This window comes from Pongo pygmaeus, chromosome 7 (assembly GCF_028885625.2).
Source record: "Pongo pygmaeus isolate AG05252 chromosome 7, NHGRI_mPonPyg2-v2.0_pri, whole genome shotgun sequence".
Taxonomy (NCBI): domain Eukaryota; kingdom Metazoa; phylum Chordata; class Mammalia; order Primates; family Hominidae; genus Pongo; species Pongo pygmaeus.
Window position 1 is genome coordinate 131711666 of NC_072380.2, and position 7881 is coordinate 131719546.

Consider the following 7881-nt stretch of genomic DNA (forward strand, 5'->3'; position numbering starts at 1 on the left):
CTATTTGAAACTAAAGTTACTTTATATATCCAAAGATTAGTGTTTTGCTTATCCTAGTGGAATAGAGAAAACAAATTTTGTTCTCTGGTGAGTTGCGAAGGATTTGCATGAAACAATGACTTCCTGGAGGTCCTCCTAGTGTGATGAAGGGTTTGTGCCAGCTGAAGTTAACTATTTGTTTCCTGACACATCTATTCCCCGTATGACTCTGCCATGGCATCACCCCTGCTTTTTTTTTTTTTTTTTGACTTTATAAAAGATAGTTTTATTGTTAATTATTTACCTTAACAATTTCAGGAAGAAGAACAGACTAGCTCAGTCCGACATGATTGGCAGTTGGCAAAATCTGGGGAAGCAAGTGTTCTGATTGCGAAGGATTTAATTAGATTCTTTTAATACTTAGCTATCTAATGCTTCACATATAATCTAGAATAAATGTATCATCTCCTTCCCTTTCACTTTAATGCTACACCTACCTCCCTTCAATCTGGAAATAATTTCCTTAAATAAGGTTTTCAGAAGAACAAATTCCATCAAGAATATAGCCATGAGGACAGTGCACAAAAAGAAAAACTCAAAATGAAACTCTACATGATAATTTGTCTAAAGAAACAAATCTTTCAAAATATTATGAAATCAGTTACAAATGCACTTGTTCATCTATGTGAATAGGTTCTGGTATAATAACTGAAAATGGCTGGCTGTTTACAAGATACACAAACAAGAACGGTGCACCTATCCCTCTAATGGCCCTCAGAAGCCCAAAATGTTCCAAGTGCTGTAGGCCAGAACATACAAAAATCAATCTTCATCTTTTTCCTTCTGAAAAGCTGTCCCATAGTTAGGCTGGACTATGGGATTGTCTTGTTCACAAAAGGGAAGATCTCCTTTTCAGACGGAAGCTGAATCCTTTTCCTGATGATTCATATTAACTGAGCTACAGTGGCATCAACTGGACCCAACTTCCTCTGGTTGTCAGTGTTAACAACCTGAGAGCCTGAGACATTTTCCACAACTACCAGAACCTGGTTGGGATATTTTGCTCAGATCTTTGAGGATTCTGTGCATCTATGTTCCAGTGAGTGTTCTTCCTTGAACATCTACTTGATGATGGTGGTAAGAGGTGGAGCTGGCTCTTGGAGCTGTGGATCTCAGTGCACCAACCACACCATCCTCTGATTTATTTAGCAAGCTAGCCATGTGGTTACAGCTTGGGTTGAACATTGCAGTCCACGATGCTTCTTGTGTCATCACGGTGCTCTTTGCCTGAAATGCTGGTAGAATGGAGATGTGTTCTACAATGGATGTCCTACATCTTTGCTGTTGCTTTGAGCCCTTGCTCTGAACTTATCAGTATTTTGATGTTCCACAGAGTTAGAGTGAGATCCTTTTGATTTTTTCTTCTAATGAGCTTTTCCTTTGTTGACACCTCAACTGATCAGTTATTTCAATCCACTCTTGTGTCTACTGGAATGCATAAAATCCTTCCCCAATTTCAAAGGCTAGTATAGATTTTTATTTCTTTTGTTTATATTTCTTTGATTCTTATATGAGACTCTGAAGGTTAGTGAAGATAGGGAGGAGTTACTTTTACAGTGTCAGTATGATATGTTAAAACAGATATCACAGGACATATTCTTCATGAACCCAGTCTGCTTCCCAGCAAACACATGAACTTAATTTATGAAGGCTCATAGATACCTCATATAGCTATAGATATAGATATATATCATATCTATATCTATATCATATAGATGATATAGATATATCATATAGATATATATCATAGATATATATCATAGATATATCATATCTATATCTATATCATATAGATATAGATATAACATATAGATATGTTATAAGATATACATTCACTGGGTCCAAAGGTCAGATTGAACATGTGCTCAAGCCTCCTTCTCCCTCTCTTGGTCCCCAGATATAACATACAGTTCTAGAAAATAAAGGGGTCTAGAAATTATTAGGAAATCCTGAAGAAAGAGATAAAGAAAATCAGTGGTCTAGAAATTATTAGGAAATCCTGAAGGAAGAGAAACCTAGAGCCAAAAGCATAGCTCCAAACACATTCCAGGTGGAAGAGGACTCATAGTTACTCCAAGCTGGGTGGTGGTAAATAAGATTGTCAAGTAAGGGCCCTGAAGTGCATATCAGGGGTTTGACTAGAGACCTATAGCAGTTCCGATCTGAAGTTTTCACCCTCTTTCAACAATCAGTTATGCCAAGCAGTGACCAGTAGAGGCAACTGCTCCACTACCATCTTTGGAGCCAGAGTGCAGTAAACAAATATGGCACTTATAGAAAGGCTCTGTGACAGACTCTGTAGTCATGATGATCCCATGGTCAAGAATCACCAAAACTTGGGGAAATCTAATTTAATGATGAATAACAATATTAATACAATGAAAACTCCCAAACAAAACCAAAGCAAATACAAACATACCATGAAGTTACTAGAAATGACAAATTAAGACTTTAACAAAAGTTTATAACTAGTAAAGATATGGAGCAATATTATATCTATAGAAAAGAAACAGATGTAGAGGCTGGAAATTCAAAATCTGGCCCTTGAAATTTAAGAATGCATCTGATGCTCTGAGTAGCAGAATAAATATAAAAGTTCATTCACTGAAGAGTTGTAAATTGAGTTGAGACATTTTCTGTACTCGGAAAAGAGAACAATGTGATTGAAAATGCAGGAGAAAACCAACATCCAACTGTTCTAAATAAACCTGTTAGAATTCCAGAAGAACATAAAGTGCATGGATGGAATAAAATATTCAAAGAAACAATAAAAATTATTTTACAGTGCGAAGGAAAATAAATAGATTATAAAATTGAAAATGTTTGGATGCCAAAAAGATGAATTAAAAGAAGACCCACATCTAAGCCAAAATGTAGAAACAACTCAAATATCCATAAACAGATGAATGGATAAACAAAATATATTTATGTACACTCAATAAAATAGTATTTTTCCATTAAAGTGAATGAAGTACTGATGCATTCTACATTGTGGATAAACCTTCCAAGCCTTATGATAAGTGAAAGAAGCCAGTCACAAAAGGCCATACATATTGTATGATTCAATGTACATGAAATACCTAAAATAGGTAAATTTATAGACACAGAAAATTGGTAGTTTTCAGGTATAGGATGTGGAAGGAATGGGGACAGATGTTTTAATGGGTAAGGGGATTTCTTTTAGGATGTTGAAATGTTTTAAAACTAGATGGAGGGTATGGTTGCACAATATAGTATGCTAAGTACCATTGAACTACGCACTTTTAAAAGATTAATTTTATGTTACGTGAATTTCACCTTTAAAAAAAGAAAAAGGAACAGGGGAAGAGAGGCGAATACTTTGTCTTGTCTCTGAGAGATACATGGGAATGCTTGTGGAACTGTTTCTGGAGAGTGAAAACAAAAACAAAACAAACCCACACCTCGATATATTGTAAGTGGAACTTTAGAACTTCACATGTGAAGAGAAAATTCTAGAAGTTTCTGGAGAGAAAAGCAGACAACTTAAAAAGGAGCAAGAATGATTGATAACCAGGCTGGGTGCATTGGCTCACACCTGTAATCCCAGAACTTTGAGAGGCTGAGGTGGGCAGATCACTTGAGGCCAGGGGTTTGAGACCAGCCTGGCCAACAGGGCAAAACCCTGTCTCTACTGAAAATACAAACATTAGCCAGACATGGTGGTACAGGGCTGTAATCCCAGCTATTTGGGAGGCTGAGGCATGAAAATCTCTTGAACCCAGGAGGCTGAGGTTACAGTGAGCCGAGATCACACCACTGCACTTCAGCCTGGGAGATGGAATGATAATCTGTCTCAAAAAATAAAAATAAAAAAGAAAGACTGATTACATACTCCTCATTAAAAACACTGAGTTCAAGAAAACGTTTAAACAATATCTTCAAAGTGTTGAGAAAAAAAAAAAATCTGAGCCTTGAATTTTATGTCTAGACCACTATAATTCATGTGAATGGCAGAATAAAGGTAGATGTAGACATTCCTGGACTTAAGACATTTGTCACCCATAATCCTATCTGAAAAGCTTATTAAAGTTATATTTCACCAAAATATTTAAAAATCTTCAAAGTATTTTATCAGGAGCATGATAAGCAAAGAAACTGATAAAACTTTTTTATAAAAATAATAAATAGTCTTTGGTTTCAGCACCAACAGGTAGAGTGTGGAAGTCATCACTCCTGTCCTTAGAACAAAAAAAGCTGGACAAACTAAAAATCAACACATGTTTGGTTCTACCAGAGAACCAGGGTCTCATGACAAACCACCCCAAAATCTGGGGAGACAGGCGCATCCAGAGAGATCCAGCTGAGATATGTTCACCTGGAAAAGAAGCTGCTGGAGCCATAGACTGGTGGAACCATTAAATGGTAAATTTGGTAAGTTGTTGAAGGCTGACTGTGAACTAGCATGAGTAAGAAACTATTAGGGACCCCAGTCTTAGGGGTTTCCTAAAAGTTTGTGGGTTTTGCTTCCCGGAATATTATCAGATTCTCATCATGAGAATCTCATCATTAGGGTTCTGGTGGTGGAGACAAGGGTAGGGGAGAGTAAGTATCGAGAAATGTGTCCAACTCCTCTCTCTAACAAAGACGTAGTCTGCATGTGAAAGTCTTCAGTAGAGAGCAATTCTGAAATCTGATCACAGCCAGAAATAGGGAATTCTTCCCACTGTAGTCCCTTCCAACCCTCTTGTTTCACCTAAGAGGGGAAAGACATCATCAACAGGAGTTAAGGCTTCAAGGAAATAGACTGGGAATGAGGCAGCCAGGGAAAGGAGTAGGAGACGAGAGAAAAAGTGGCATCACTGGTGACACATCTGTGAAGGTCACTGCCCTGAGTCACAGACTGACTAAAAATCCAAGATCTAATTGGAAGATTATAGAAGGCTCCTTTTTCACCACACCTTACCATCACACTGACAAGTATAATAACAGTGGATTACAGCTGGAAAAGCTGCATGACACAGACTCTCTGAGGACTGCATTAAAAATGCCCAAGTCAACAGGGGAGCCAATAACAGAAACTCTAGAGGAATTAGAAACCTCTGACACCTATAGCTACAACAAATATTAAACATAATCTAACTCCTAGCCAGATTAACATAAATCCTCACACTACAGGCCATTTAGTTCAGTTTTTACTACCCAATACAATATGCCTGGCTTTCAACAGAAAATCATAACGCATGCCAAAAGGCAAAAACAAAACAAAACCAACCAACCAACAAACAAAAACATTCTGAAGAGACAAAGCAGTCATCAGAATGCGACTCAGATATGACACAGATATAGAATTATCAGGCAAATGATTTAAAATAACTATAATTAATGTGTTAAAGGCACTAATGGAAAAATAAGATAGCAGACAAGAACAGATGAGTAATGTAAGCAGAGAGATATTCTAAGAAAGAATCAAATGTAAATGCTAGAAATCAAAAAGCAACAGAAATGATGAATGCCTCTGATGGGCTCATTAGTAGCGTGGACATAGCTGAGAACAGGATCAGTGAACTTGAACATAGATAATAGAAATTTTCTAAACTGAAATGCAAAGAGAATAAAGAATGAACCAAACAGATGAGAATATCCAAACTATGTGACAATATCAAAAGGTGGAACACCTATAGTTGGAATACCAGAACGAAAAAATGGAGCAGAAGAAATATTTGCAACAACCATGCTCAAGTGCTTCCCAAAATTAATGTTACACACCAAATCACGGATTGAGTAAGCTTAGAGAACATCAATCAGGATTAAAAAAAAAGACAGACAAAATACACACACACACACACCCCTACCCATAACTTACTCAAACTGCAGAATACCAAAGACAAAACCTTGGAAGAACAAATAAAATTATAGTCTTGAAAATTTTAAGATTATATCAATGTGTTAGCAGCATGTGGTGAAAGGATGAAGGTAAGTAAAAATTTGTGTGTGTGTGTAGGAAGGCTGTATATACAGATTAGCTCTAGATAGTAATAAATGTCATATATAGGTTAAGTGTCCCTTATCCAAAATGCTTGAGACCAGAAATGTTTTAGATTTCAGATTTGAAAATATTTTATTATCATACTTACCAGTTTAACATCCAAAATCCAAATATCTGAAATGTTTCAGTGAGCATTTCCTTTGAGCATCAGGTTGGTTCTCAAAAAGTTTTAGATCTTGGAGCATTTCAAATTTTAGATTTTTGGGGTTTGGGATGCTCAACCTATACTACATATATAGATCCTGTGGAACTGTAACAATAACAACTTGGGGCTTTGAAATAGGGTACGTAATTTCCAAATCACTAGAGGAAAAAAGATAGATAAAAACTGAAGTCTTATCAACCAACTGTATTACATCTCTACCGAGGAATCTGAGGTCATTAGAAAGAACAAGATAGATTGTATGGTCACTGAGCTCAAAATATTTTATCTAATATTATCCAATAAAAACAACATGTTTTCTTACATATGTATATGCATATAAATATATTTTAAAAGCTGAGAAGAATATACCTTTAGGAAGAGAAAGGAAATCGAAATGGAAAAGGGAGAAAGACATAATTTTTACTTATATTGTTTGAATATATGTAAACCTTCATGTGTAGCTGATACAATTTGGAAGGTGACTTCTAAAAACTAAAAGCCTCTAAATAGATTCTGTCTTAATGCTGAAGAAAGGAAGATGGACCTGAATTTTCCATTCTTCACTGTAAATGGGAGGAACAAGTTAACACACAGTAATATGTAAAATTACAAATTATTTCTCTCCACAAAACCTTCAAATGTCATGTGAAAGGATAGAGCTTCAAAGGGAAATAATTTGTTCCTGGAACACAATTTTTCATTTAAACACCATCTTCGTTTTGAAGAGAAAACAAATGGGTGCAATATGACCCTGCTGGCCTCAGGCCTACTCCTGTACCACAAGTGCCATATGAAACCATGAAAGGAACCACATCAAGGCAGATGAGACCACTGAGAACTTCAAGGAAATCATGTCAGCCACGTATGATTTATCTGTGGACCTTTGTTGGGCAAAGCAAACTGAGAGGCCCAGAGCTAATGGGAAAATTCATCAAGTTAAAAGTCATCCTTGGAAAGAACATGAAGGAGCAGGAATCTAAAAAGTTTGGAAATGCTGTCAATTCCATATACTTAGTACTCTTTCTTTTAGGGTATTAAAGAAAAAAAAAAAACACCATAATGCTGTTCATTGTACTCAAAGGCAGTACTTTCATTTAAGCCTAGGAAACGGTTTTTAGTTAATTTTATTTTGACAAATTATTAATCATGTAATAAATACACTATTTGGGGGCATTTTTAATATTTCTGGAATTTCACATATATCATTTATGCTCTGGAGGTTAGTGTTGTGTAGTTAAGAGACTGGGCTTAAGGCCACACTGCCTGAGATAGCATCCTACCTGCAACACTTACTAGCTATGTGACATTTGTCACTATGTACCTCCCTGTGTCTTAACTACCTCAATTATAAAATGAACTAGTACCCATTTCATCAAGTTGCTGTGAAGATCAAATGAGCTACTACAAGGAAATTTCTCACAATCCTCCCTGGTATAGATGAATACTTATGAATAATATCTATTAAAATCTTCATTCAACCCCAAGAGGTAGATTCCCCTTCTGAAGATAAAGTCACTGAAACCTAGAGAGGGAAAGTAATTGGTTTGAGTTTGCAAATGGTGGATGGAAGTGGTGGAGACAGAATGCATACCAGTGGAGTCTGGCTCCGAAACCCCTGGTCTATGCACTCACCATAATACATTGTTTTGAAAACTTTTCATACCCTTATCTTTTGCTTTTCCACTTGAAC

General features: G+C 36.3%; 1 pseudogene; it reads right to left on the bottom strand.

The window, feature by feature from the left end:
- Positions 1-753: 753 nt before the first annotated feature.
- On the bottom strand, positions 754-7564 carry LOC129042129 (gamma-aminobutyric acid receptor-associated protein-like 2; annotated as a pseudogene).
- Between the last annotated feature and the right edge of the window lie 317 nt (positions 7565-7881).